At 38.7% G+C, this 13,776-nt stretch overlaps 1 pseudogene; it reads right to left on the bottom strand.

Moving 5' to 3' along the window:
* Nucleotides 1-13,776, bottom strand: part of LOC108662794 (uncharacterized) — a 37,308-nt pseudogene that overhangs the window by 3,741 nt on the left and 19,791 nt on the right.

Genomic DNA, 13,776 nt, shown 5'->3' with positions numbered 1-13,776 from the left:
TTTTTTTTTTTTTTGGGATTCCTTAAAGCTGAGGCAACGAAACTTTAATAATGAACTCTTTAAAGCTGAGGCAACGAAACTTTAAAAATGAACTCCTCAAAACTGAGGCAGCGAAACTTTAAAAAATGAACTCCTCAAAGCTTAGGCAACAAAACTTTAAAAATGAACTCCTCAAAGATGAGGCACGAAACTTTAAAAATGAACTCCTCAAAGCTGAGGACACGAAACTTTTAACAATGAACTTTTCAAAACTGAGGTAACGAAACCTTTTTTTCTTTTGTGGTGAAAAATAAATCAACTCCTCATCTGAGGCTCTACGACTTTAAAGATGAATTTCCCTATTTTTCAGTTATTTTAAAACTTTGAACATGGCAATTTTAAATATCTTAATCATCTTCATCAGTTTTTTTTTTTTTTGTGTTTTTAGAGCTTTCTCTTTGATCAATGGGGGATGAACCGATCATGCTTTCGATCTCTCGTCTTCCCCAATTCGTTACTCATAACTGTTTTCTTCCTCTGTCATATGCATGGTCCAATCATTCTTCACATTTTTACTATTCTCCATTCTGTTGCTATTTCCATTTCTTTCTCTCTTTTCTTAATCTTTTTCTTTTTTTCTTTTTTTTTATATTACCAAACTCTATTTCTTTTCCCGTCTGTTATAATCCTTTTTCAAAATACTGCAAACATTTCTTTACTTTATCATGCTCTTAATTAAGTATCATTCTAATTTTATGGCAAATGCAATGCAATGTACTCATATCTCCTCTTTTGGCAGAATGGAAATGATGACAATATTGGGAGCAGAAAGGCTATTTCTCATTAGAAAAAGGGAAGTTTCAACAATCAGGTATAATGACAAGGAACAAAAAAAAACCAATTGATACAAAAGAGATACAGGTCTTTCTTAATGACTGTTCCGATAGCTATTGACAACAGTCTCAAAATTTTATTTCAAAGCAAGCATAAGCGTTAGCTTCCTTGTCTTTTGTCTGAACATCTCGGATCATGATTTCACCCATTTTGTGTTAAGCCCTTATAGTACTTGGACCTCCTTTGTGTCTAGACTGCCCTTTCGGGTTTTCAACCTAAACACATCTCCCAGATTCAAGTCGCCTTTTCAGGTTTTCAACTTGAAAAATTTTCTTTCTTTTTTTTTACTCAAAATGTTTTTTGATAGCATCGGTATTCACTGGGTTGGAAAACTCCATTCCGTCCATCTTTGCCAAAATTAGTGCTCCCCCTGAAAAAGCTTTCTTCACCACAAATGGTCATTCTCAATTCGACGTTTATTTCTCGTGAGGATCCTGTTGGTTCGGAAGAATTCTTTTCAATACTAACTATCCCTCTTGGAACTGACAAGGATGTACCTTCTTGCCATATGCCCTCATCATTCTCTTTTGATATAACTGCCCATGGCAAAGTGCCGTCAACCTTTTTTCTTCTATGAGATTCAATTGCTCATAACGAGCATTAACCCATTCGGCTTCTTCCAGCTGTACTTCTTTAAGAACCCTTGGGGAAGGGATTTATACTTCAATTGGCAAAACTACTTCCATCCCATACACCAAAGAGAATGACGTAGCTCTTGTGGAAGTTCAGACTGTTGTGTGATAAGCATGCAAAGCAAAGGGTAACTTCTCATGCTAGTCTTTGTATACATCAATCATCTTTTCAATTATCCTTTTGATGTTCTTGTTGGCTGCTTCTACCGTTCTATTCATCTTTGGGCGATAAGGCGCTGAATTGTGATATTTGATCTTGAACTTGGCACAAACCTCTTTCATCATTGAACCATTAAGGTTACTAGCGTTATATGTGATGATCCTTTCCGGGAGACCATAGTGGCATATTATTTCTTTTTGGATGAACTTACATACCACTTTCTGGGTCACATTGGCATAAGATGCTGCTTCTACCCACTTAGTGAAGTAGTCAATCGCCACCAGAATAAACCGATGCCCATTTGATACCTTCGGGGTTATTAACCCAATCACATCCATGCCCCACATTGAGAATGGCCATGGTGATGTTAATACATTCAGTGAATTTGTAGGAGTGTGGATTCTGTCTACGTATATCTGACACTTGTGACACTTTCGAGTGAAATCTATACAATCTGTTTCCAACGTGAGCCAGTAATACCCTGTTCTCATGACTTGTCTTGCCAACATATGCCCACTTGCATGTGCCCCACAAATTCCTTCGTGGACTTCCTCAACTATTCTCCGAGCTTCGGATGAATCCACACATCTTAGAAGCACTTGATCCTTACTTCTCTTGTATAAGATGTCCCCATCTAAGAAGAAATTCATTGCCAACCTTCTAATGGTTTTCTTATCATTTTTTGAGCTTTGTTCCGGATACTGCTGAAATTTGAGATAATGCATAATATCATGGTACCATGGTTTCCCGTCTACTTCTTCCTCTACATTGGAGCAGTGTGCAAGCATTCTCAAAGATTAATCATGATGGGTTGAATCTTGACATCAGTACTAACTTTGAACATTGCTGCTAGCGTGGCTAATGCATCAGCCATTTGGTTCTCCTTTTGGGGCAAATGGGTGAAGCAAATCTTATCAAAATTTTCAATCAGCTTTGAAACATACTTATGATATCAGACTAACTTCGAGTCACGTGTCTTTCATTCTCCTCACAACTGATAAATGACCAAAGCAGAGTCTCCATACACTTCCAAAACGTGAATTCGATTCCTCCTCACTTGTTTGGCATATTGACATCAAGTCCTCATCCGAAAACTCAAACTCCATGGGTTCATAATCCTCCTCCACCTTTTCCGCTAGAAAATCAGCAATTACACTTCTTTTGATAATTTTTGGGATACATATACAATATCATATTTAGACAACAACACTTGCCATCTTGCCACTCTACCTGATAAGGATGGTTTCTCGAAGATGTATTTAATAGGATCCAACTTCACAATGAGCCAAGTGGTATGATATAGCATGTACTGCCTGAGTCGATGCACCGTCCATGCTAAAGCGTAACACATCTTTTCCAACAAGGAATACTTGGACTCGTACTCAGTGAACTTTTTACTCAAGTAGTAAACTGCTCTTTCTTACTTACTAGTTTCATCATGCTCTCCCAACACACATCCCATGGATCCTTCATTTACTGTCAAGTACAAAAGGAGGGGTCTCCCAATCACAGGTGGTACCAACACTTGCGGACTCAACATATATTCTTTAACCTTGTCAAAAGCAACTTGGCACTCCTCGTTCCATGCCCCAAGATTGTGTTTGCGAATGAGCTTGAAGATTAGGTCACATTTGAGCGTGAGTTGTGATATGAACTGGGCTATATAATTCAATTTTCCCAAGAATCCTCTAACCTCTTTCTACGTTTTGGGAAAAGGCAAATCACGGATTGCTTGAACCTTATTCGGGTCAACTTATATTCCTCTTTCACTGACGACGAAACCAAGTAGCTTTCTTGAAGTGACTCCAAAAGTACACTTTGCCATATTTAATCTGAGCTAAAACTTCCGTAACCTCTTAAATAACCTTTCAAGATTGGTCGATGGTCTTCTGTTTTGCAAGCTTTTACAATCATATCATCCACATACACCTCAACCTCTCTGTGCATCATGTCATGGAAAAGAGTCACCATGGCTCGTTGATAAGTTGCCCCAGCATTCTTCAAACCAAATGGTATTACCTTATAACAAAAAGTCCCCCACATAGTTATGAAGGTAGTTTTTTCTCTGTCCTCTAGTGCCATCTTAATTTGGTTATACCCTGAAAAACTATCCATAAAGGAAAACATGGAATGACGAGCAGTATTGTCAACGAGGGTGTCGATGTGGGGCAAAAAAAATTATCTTTTGGGCTAGCTCTATTCAAATCTCGATAGTCCACACACATTCTCACTTTCCCATCTTTCTTAGGCACTGGGACAATATTTGCAACCCATTCAGGGTACTTAGCTACTTCCAAGAATCCTACATCGAACTGCTTTTTCACTTCTTCCTTAATTTTCAACAGCATTTCAGGTTTCATTCTTCTTAACTTTTGCTTAACTGGTTTGCATTCGGGTTTCAAAGGCAGTTTATGGGCTACAATGTTTGTATTGAGTCTTGGCATATCTTGATAAGACCATGCAAACACATCTACATATTCATGGAGTAGCTTTATTAGTTTTTCTTTTTCAATTGGCACCAACGTCGTACCAATTCTAACTTCTTTCTTATTTTCTTCATTTCCCAAATTAATCGTTTCAAGTGTCTTTTGATGTGGGACAATTTGTCTCCCCTCCTGTTCTACTAGTCTTAACAAGTCTAGAGTTAAATCATAATCCTCCACGTTTTTTGTATCATCAAGTTCACTGACACTTATACCTTTTTCAAAATTAACCTCAAAACCACTGTCATTATCATCTTTGCATTCATTATTTGGAATCCTGGAAGGTAAAGGGAATTGAAAGATGTAGAGCTATTGTATAGATAAACAGTTAAAATAAAAGGATGAGATGACAAAAATAAAAATGGTGAATCATGAGGGGAGATATGAGTAATGCACTACACATGTCAATTTATTAGAATGATAAGCGATAAAAAGCCCGATACATAAAATTTCTAATGCTCTTAGGCATAAGCACGGATGTTTAGTTTGCATTGCTTTGAAATTGACTTACAAGTGACTGGTAAACTCATGGTGGTCTAGCTGCTCAACTTCAACTTCGGTGGCCCGAGGTATGTAGTAGAAATCCCATCCACATTTCTTGGCTGCTCTTCACTTTCCTCCATTGTGCATATTGATAAATCAAAAAAGGCTTCCCCTGATGCTGACATTGATTTTCGACTTCCAACGGTGAATGATTCAAGAAATATACAGCCTCCGGATCGAAATGTCTCGTAGATATGAGGATATATCATTCTATGATTTTCCAACATGTGCTCCTTGAAGCAAGCCAATCTTTCCCTTCTTTTTTCAGCTATCATTTCTTCTCTTTCCTTCTTGGTTGGCTTATATCCCAAGCCGAACCTTTATTCATTTTTAGTAGCACATATTGGCCTTTTAATGCCTTACAGCTCTTTTCCCAATCCTGCCCCGGCTCGATATCTTTTCCCTACTATCTAACTGACAGCCATCTTGGTGGTTTTAGAAAGCCTCGGAATGGGTGGTGTGGTTCCTTCTCCAACATACGTGGTGTTAACAAACTCGAAAGATCGAAAGGAACATTCAGGCACTTCTTCTGTCGCTTCCACGTAAGGAGTATCCGTTGGCTTACTTATGAGTAAGTCCTCTTCCCCGTTAACACATACAATCTTCCTATCCATGATGAACTTGACTTTTTGGTGAAGCGATGAAGGTATGGCCCCAGCCAAGTGGATCCAAGGTCTTCCCAACAAATAGTTGTATGAAGGAGCAATATCCATAACTTGGAATTCAGTGGTAAAGGTACACAGGTCGATTTCTATCGGTATCTCAATGTCCCCTACTACTTCTTTCCTTGTCCCATCAAAGGCTCTCACAATCATCTAGCTCTTTCTCATATAAGACATGTTGATGGGTAAGCGGGCCAAGGTCCTCATGGGCATCACATTCAAGGACGATCCGTTATCAAGCAGCACTTTTGCGACGGTACAGCCTTTACACTTGGAAATGATATGCAAGGCTTTGTAGTTTCCCCTACCTCCAGAAGGGATTTCTTCATCGCTAAAGGATATTATGTTACCCATTGAAATGTTCCCAATAATGTAGTCCAAATTTTCAACTGAAATGTCATGATCCACATATGCTTGGTTTAGAATCCTCATCAAAGAATTCCTATGTGGTTCTGAGTTGAGGAACAATGATAACAGTGAGATACGAGCAGGCAACCTGTTCAATTGCTCAACCACATTGTACTCACTGTGTTTGATGAACTTAAGGAACTCTACCGCTTTTTTTTCCGTCATCGGTCCTTTTGAGCCATTTGTCGATTCTTGAGATTGCACTTTTTCGTCTCTCAGATGTTACTCTTTTTCTTTTCCCTTCTCATTCTTAAGATTCTCCAATGCCTCTGGTGTATAGCAACGTCCGTTGCGGGTAATTCCCCCAACACTAGTTATATTTGCAACATTATCTTAAGATTCGACCATCCATTTTCTCGCATTTGAAACTTGTAAATTGCAATTGTAGTTCCATGGGACAGCTTTGTCATCTTTGTAGGGGAAAGGTTTAGGGACTTCGATGGTCATTTTGGCATGGGTTTTGTCTTCCACAGACTCTCCTCTTGGTTCATAAAAAATGGTTAAAGGTTTTATCTTCATTGGGTGGGTGGAATCTTTGGCCATCATGTTTACTGCTAGCCCTAAAGCTTCCACGTAGAATTCAATCCTTGATTCGTCCATCATCCTTTACACTTCCTTTTGGAAAGAACTACAATCTCGAATTAAATGCCCCACACATCCTTTGTGATATAAGTAGTATGGTCCTTGGATATCTCCCCGAGTCATTCCCATTAGGACATTTTGGCCAAACCTCAAGCATATCAGCCTTTATCAAGGCCTTAAACACTTTCTCCATGGAGGATTCCACTTTCAGAATGTTCCTTTAACATACACCTCCCTTTCGATTGCATTTACCCCTGCCCCAGCATGATTTGGTAGTGGGTTATTGTTAACATTCTATTCCAACTTCTTTTCAAAATTTAGGATTCCTGCTTTGATCAACCTTTACACCTTATGTTTGAATGCTGTACAATTCTCGATCGAGTGACCTTCGATTCCATAATGATAATCACAATGGGCGGAAGCATCATACCATATCAGGAATGGAGGTTTGAATGGCTCTATGTATAAAGGTGCCACCAAATGGTTTGCAACTAACTAAGTGAAGAGTTCAGCATATGGGATTAGGATTGGGTCAAACTGGACTTTCTCTTGCTTGTTTCGCCATCCTCTTGATTCACCGGTAGTATGGTTGTTTGAAAGTGTTGTTTGTTGTGTGGTTGAAGCTGTAACAAGTGTGGAAGTAGGTGGGTGGATATTTATGGGGTAAGGTGTCCGTTGGATGGGAGCATATGGGTATAGGTTAGAAAAGGTATTTGGCATGGGTGGATATAGGTATGGGCTTTGTGAAGTGTTATTCACAATTGAGTAATAGGGGTATGATGGATATGGTTGGTAAGGGTTATAGCTTCCTCCTTGGGGTTGTCTCGAAGTGATGGCTTGGGCTTCTCCTTCCTTCTTCTTAAAAGTTTCCCATTTCTTCGTGTTTGTCATATCACCTCTTTCTATCTTTCCTTGCTTAATGACAGTCTTTATCATCTCTCCTGAAATCACCATATCAACAAAGTTCTTTGTGGCACTACCAACCAATCGTTCATAGTAAGGGGTCAGCAAGGTGTTAACGAACATTACGGTGGTCTCTTTCTCAGTCAATGGTGGCTGAACTTGAGAGGCCACATTCCTCTATCTTTGAGCATATTCTTTGAAGCTTTCAGTGGATTTCTTCTCCATGTTTTGTAAAAAAAGGTGACCTGGAGCCATATCTATAATATGCTTATACTGAGCTACAAACGCCCGAGCAAGATCTTTCCACGTGTGGATTCGATTGCGGTCCAGTTGGACGTACCACTTTGCTGTAGCACCAGTGAGGCTATCTTGGAAGCAATGTATCAAGAGTTTGTTGTCATGGGCATATGCGGCCATCCTTCTACAATACATGGTGATGTGTGTGACCAGGCACTTGGTTCCATCATATTTTTCAAAGTTTGGAACTTTGAATTTCGGGGGTATAATCACATCTGGAACGAGACAGAGTTCGTTGCATCCATAGAGCAATACATTCCCATTCCTTCTATCATGCGTAGTCTCTCCTCAAAAAGGTCAAATTTCTTGTGGGTATCGGGATTGTCCTTTGATTCAACGGATCCACACTTGAGCTTCTTTTGTTCCTTCGGAGCATCCAGATCAGGTACAGAGATGGGGTCTGAAGGACTTACCCCTCCAATTGGCCTATGTTGGGCATAAGTCGGTGGTGGCCCTGTAGGCGCTAGCATCCCAAAGAACGGATATTGTTCTATCGATGGCATCGGGATAAACGCATTCCTTACTAGTGGTGGTGTGAATCCTGGTGGATATACGGGGTCTATATTGGCTTCTGTCTGTTGAACATCTTTTGACACATCAAAACTCCCCGCCACTCTTTTCCCTTTATCTGTCGATATCAACTCCAAAATCTTTGACAACTGAGTCATGATCTCTTCTTGCTTCTTTTCAATCTTGTCCATTCTCTCCGAGTGTTCGTCCCCCATGATCTTAGAGCGAGCTCTTGTGTTGTATCTGTGTAGGGTTCGTTTCTCTGGAATTTTGTTCTTTTATAGGCCAAATGGATAAGTTAGAATTTTAAGTCATTTGTTATTATTTATATAAATCATGTAGCTATGATGCAAGTGAAATGTGCTTGAAAAGAAAAAATAGGAAAAATATTGGCCATCCAACATTTACCAAAGAAAATCCGCATCCATGAAACTTAAATATCCGATTACATCATTGTCTAAAACCATTGTATAACTACCAAAAGGAAAAATCAACTTTGTCATATTGGTCCCTAACCATCCTGAGGTGATCGATCACATGCTCACTCAATTCATCCCTCGGAAGAATCTCTCGTCTGAGTTCTTCGGTCTTGTCTGCCATCACTCGCGCTCTAAATGCAACTTCTCTCATCTGTCTCAGTATCCATCGCATTTCAGCTTCTTTCCTTTGAAGGCTTTGTGTGCACGAATCATTTCTTTCCCTCATTTGGAAATACTCTTGCCTTACTGCTTCATACTGTGCCTTATATCCCTCCATGGAAATTTCCAACAAGCCATAGTCATTTCTCAACTCTTGGATGGTTTGTTCTTGTATTCGTACCTTGTGCTGCAAAACATTGTTGGCATTTTGGAGTTCTTGCATTCTGGCTATCAGAGAAGAATTTTCCATGTTCACTTCCTCAAATTTGCTTTGCCACTCATCCCGCTCTTCCAAAGCCATCCGTACCTTTCTTGCCGTCTCTTTCTTCACTTCTGCTAGCTCATCCTTATATCTCCGCTTCATATTCATCATCTCCTTTTCAAGTCTCTTTCTTGTCAACTTGCTCTCTAGCATGACATCTTAAGGTTTTGGGTTTATGGGATGTTTTGATGGATTTTTCAGGGGGCATACGACATCTTTCACTTTTTGGTCATGCCAAGTATGATATCCTGTGGTGACTTCATCGGTAACCCTTCCCTCATCCACTCGACAAGTTTTCTTCCAATCTTGTGCAATTTTCTCAATTTTCTTTAGCGTTTTTGGCTCTCTATATGTAAACTCTAACTGGTTGAGCTAGTGAGTCATGGGCACGAATTGCTCAGATCTGAACTGTCTTCGTACCATTATCTGTGCATAGCTAATGGCTCCCCATGGTCCCATCAGCGACACCCACGGCTTGTCTCCGCATTTATACATCACTTGCATTCGCGGCATCCATGGAGCTCTCCAAGTTACTTCAACGCTCATTAACCTCCGGAGATTCGCGACCCACTCTTCTTTCCTCTTACAGTCGGGCCATACACTTTTGCAGAACTCAAGGATAGGGCAACTTACAGACAGATAATGCTTCCGAAATTTGCTCTCTTTGCATTCGAAATGGCTTTTGACCCATATGGTTAAGAGTTGGGCACATCCGATGAATCGTCCCTCGCCTTTGCGTCGACAGAAATTCAAGGATTTGAAGGTTTCAGCTAAGATGGATGGGGCTGGGTTGATGCTCCTTGTCACCTAATCGAAGAAGTCTATGACCGATACCTCCACATGACCTAGAACCTTCGGGAAGACCATTAAGCCATAGATTGCCATTACGAAGGCTAGGAGACCTTGTTCATCCTCCATGTGTTTTTTAATATATCCGTTCAAGAAACTCCACGAAAGGCATTTTGTGTCTCCTTTCTTCTTTAAGTGCTGATCCACTTTTACTGTAGTCATTCCTAGCAACTTGGCCAACTTCCTTCGGTGTCCCGTCTTCTGGGCCTTCCAATAGATCTTGTCAGGCTGTATGTGATCTATTCGAAGTAGAAAGGAGTACTCTTTTATGGTAGGAGTCATGTCCACCTTGTTAAAGACAAAGCAATGGTATGAAGGATCCCAAAACTGGACGATGGCTCAGAGCATCTGGTCATCAACAGGTACATATAAGAGCCATGCAATGTGTCCATACTTGCTTTGAAAATTGTCTGGGTGAGCACGTCTCCATTGTTCCCAAATTCCTATCATCTTTGTGAAGTCATTCTGTTGAAGGTCTAAGTGAACTCTCTCGGGTAAAGTTGGGATATGTCCTTGAGTCAAACAGTCTTTTTTTTCTTGTTGAATTTGCCCTATCTGTAACTCTATCTCATAGTAATTTTTGTATATGTTGAGTGGGCCTGCTGATGACGATGCCATGGATGTAACCGGGATCTCTTAGGTTGGATGTTGTGTAGCCAATATTTCTCCTATATGCAATTATGATGCATGCAAATGAAAATGCAACATCCATATGACAAGCAAAATAAACTTAAGTTAGTATGGTAAAAAGAAAGAATGAAGTGTTAAAAATGATGAGAAAATAATAAGCAATATCATGGGTATTACTGTTTACTCCACGATACTTTATTATCTCGTGGCAAAATTTAAAATAGAGGGAGTGGAAGAGATTCCTTCATGTGCACCTATTTATAGGGTATACTCTCACAGGTATGGCCCTACCTAGGGTTAAGCTGCTTTCGGTATTCTATATGCTGAGTGGAGTTTATAAACAGAGCTAAGGTTCCCAAATCGTTCCTCACTGTCGTCCACGCGGACTAGTAAGGCACCCCGATCCTCACCCATTACAAGCTTCAAATGGACTAGGTTCGATTTGAGTGAGAGTCTTCACTAGCCCGTATGGAGGTTTTCACCTCACGAGAGCATAGCTACTAAACTCCCTCCTCAAAAGGACATAACTCGGGTGGAGGGTTTATGCATGAATGTAAAATGTGCTGTGTGTGTGAAGGAAAACATCGAGTTCAGAGTAACATACTCACATCCCCCTATCCTAAATCCCCATAATTATTAAAAGCAATAAAGTAACAAATGCGAAATAAACAAATGCACCAAACAAAATATGCAGAACAAATCATCAACATTAAGGAAACATCAAATTATTTAAAGACTTGGATAACCTATTATTATTTAATGGTTCGACTCTCTGAAGTCCCCAGTGGAGTCGCCAGCTGTCGTAACGTGCGGCTCCAGGAATCCGACCACCAGTCGTGATGTGAAACTCTAAAAATAACTGAGAGTCGCCACCAATCATTTTTTTTTACTAGGTGCGATTGGTCACCTAATGACTTGATTCTAATCGACGAGGCCTTAAATTGATTTTAAGTCTGCCGAAGAGAACCTTAAACTAGTCTACGATTTTCTAGATCTAGGCTCAGGAATACGGTTACGCCCAGAGAAGGATTAGCACCCCCAGGACGCCCGTTCCATGAACGGTACCATTTTTTAGATTATCCTATTAGACTTTAATTTTTAAGTTCACTATATTTCTTTTGTTATTATTCTCTTATTTTATCCCCTATTTAACCTAAAATGAAATGCAAATGGGAGGCAAGATGAGATGCATGGCGTGAGATAAAAATGTCGGACAAATAACATTTTATTGAGGACGTTCTCCCGAATCCGCCCATCGTACTAGTGGGATCCGGGGTGTTCTCTCACCTAGGGAATTATTCGAGAAATTCGCCTTTGCAAATTCAACGAATAAATCCCGTCATCGGGGTCATCGTACATTTTCTTTTAAAAACAATATTTTCATGAATAATGAACCTAATTCGAGCGAAAGCCTTTTATTAAAGATGTTTCCTGAGCCCTCCCATCATACTTGTGGGACCCGAGAACACCTTTTCACCTAGGGAACTCTTCGAGAAATACCCGCCTTCGCGAGATCCTCAGGAGATCCCATCATCGGGGCTTAACTCGTGAGCAAATATTTATATGCAATGATATGCACAATGCAATATACATATATGCTATGCTAATGCAATTATCTATTTTTTGATCATTTATTATTATTTAATTATTATTTTCATTTTATTTTTCTCTTATCCTATTTTTCTAATTTTTCTTATTGTTATTTTTTTTATACTTTACATTTTTTATTCTAAGTTTCTCTTGTATTTCCCGTTTATAAATTGTTTATGGTGTCATGTTATTTTTGTGGACAAAAATTTTATTATTTTTTCCTACTTTTTAATTTTATATTTTTATATTATTTATTATTTTTATATTTTTTATGTTTTGATTATAATATTATTATTATTATTTTTTGTAAGCAATCTTTTATTCAAATCTAATGCCTAAAATTTTATATCTATGTTTAATTCCATTTTTTACATTCTATCTTATTTCTTTTATATAACATTTTATTAATCTATAGTTTATACTATTAGATATTTAATGATTAATTTTAAATTAGCTATTGTTTTGGATTTTTTTTATTTTTTTTTATTTTGTGTATTTATTTAATGTCATGGATATTAACTTTTCATAAATTTATTATATATATATATATATTTGAATCATCATTAATATTATTTATTTATTATTTTGTTTTTTGAATGATTTTACGTTATTATTTTTTTATTTATAAAAATTTCGGGATCTTGAAATCAAGGCTCTCCTATCGTATTGGTGGAGCCTTAATTTGGATTTCAAACCTAGGGAAAATGGGCTCGGGATTACGACTTCTCGCGTCCCCACCGACCATCCCATCATCGGCATCATTACATTCGTAATCAATACCTTGATGTTTTATATCATTTATATTTTTTTATTTATTATTTATTTTATTATTTATATATATATATATATATATTCTTTTATATGGACTTCACTTTCCTAAATTTAAATAATTTTAACAAGTATTTTTCTATATTTAAATTTTCCTTAACTAAATATGCAAGTTTTCTTATTTTTTTATGTTATATTATTTATATATATATATATTTACATTCCTTTATATATATTGTTCTCTTTATCTGAAAAATAACCTCTTAAAAATCTTATACACATTATATTAAAGTACTCCAATCCTAATCCTAAATAATTGAATAATAAATCCGAAAGCTAACAAAATGAACAAACCCAAATTATTGTAAACCTTAATAACATGGTAAAGAGTTTACCTTTATGGGCTCAATACCCACTCAATTTTGCTCACTTGCTTCTCTACAGCCCAATCCTGTTCAAAGAGAGCCCAGATTGGGAGGTGGCTCGCTTACCCACTTCAGGGACTCAGTTCCTTCTCTCCCTAAACGGTGCCATTTCTGGCTGTAACCCTTTTTCAAAACGGTGCCGTTTTGATTTATACCTAGGAATAAAAACCTCTTTTCTTCTTCATACTTTCGTTTTCTGCCCCCATTTTCTCTCTCTACTGTCAGACTCTTTCTTGTCTCTCTCTAGAAACTTCCTCCTTTCCTTTCCCCCTTATCACCCAAAGGCTTTCCTTTTCCCGATGCCGGTCAACTCTTTCTCACTCTCCCTAGCCAACCACCACTCACAACTGGACCTCCCGTCATTGATCTGTAGGTGCCCTCACGTTGGTGGCACAACCCAAAGGTCTCTCTCTACAAGCTGCCAGCCAAACCCCAAAACAGGACTTTCCTTGCCGCTCGACGTTGCCTTCGTCGCACCCACTAGCAGCTCTCTCCCGGCGTGACTCACCTACCAAATCTAGTTCTAACACTCCCCGAAACAGGCGGTAGCTAGCCCCAAAC

This window comes from Theobroma cacao, chromosome 7 (genome assembly GCF_053813885.1).
Source record: "Theobroma cacao isolate CCN51 chromosome 7, ASM5381388v1, whole genome shotgun sequence".
Taxonomy (NCBI): Eukaryota; Viridiplantae; Streptophyta; class Magnoliopsida; order Malvales; family Malvaceae; genus Theobroma; species Theobroma cacao.
Note: the sequence above shows the minus strand (reverse complement) of the source record. Positions and strands in the feature narration are given on the sequence as shown.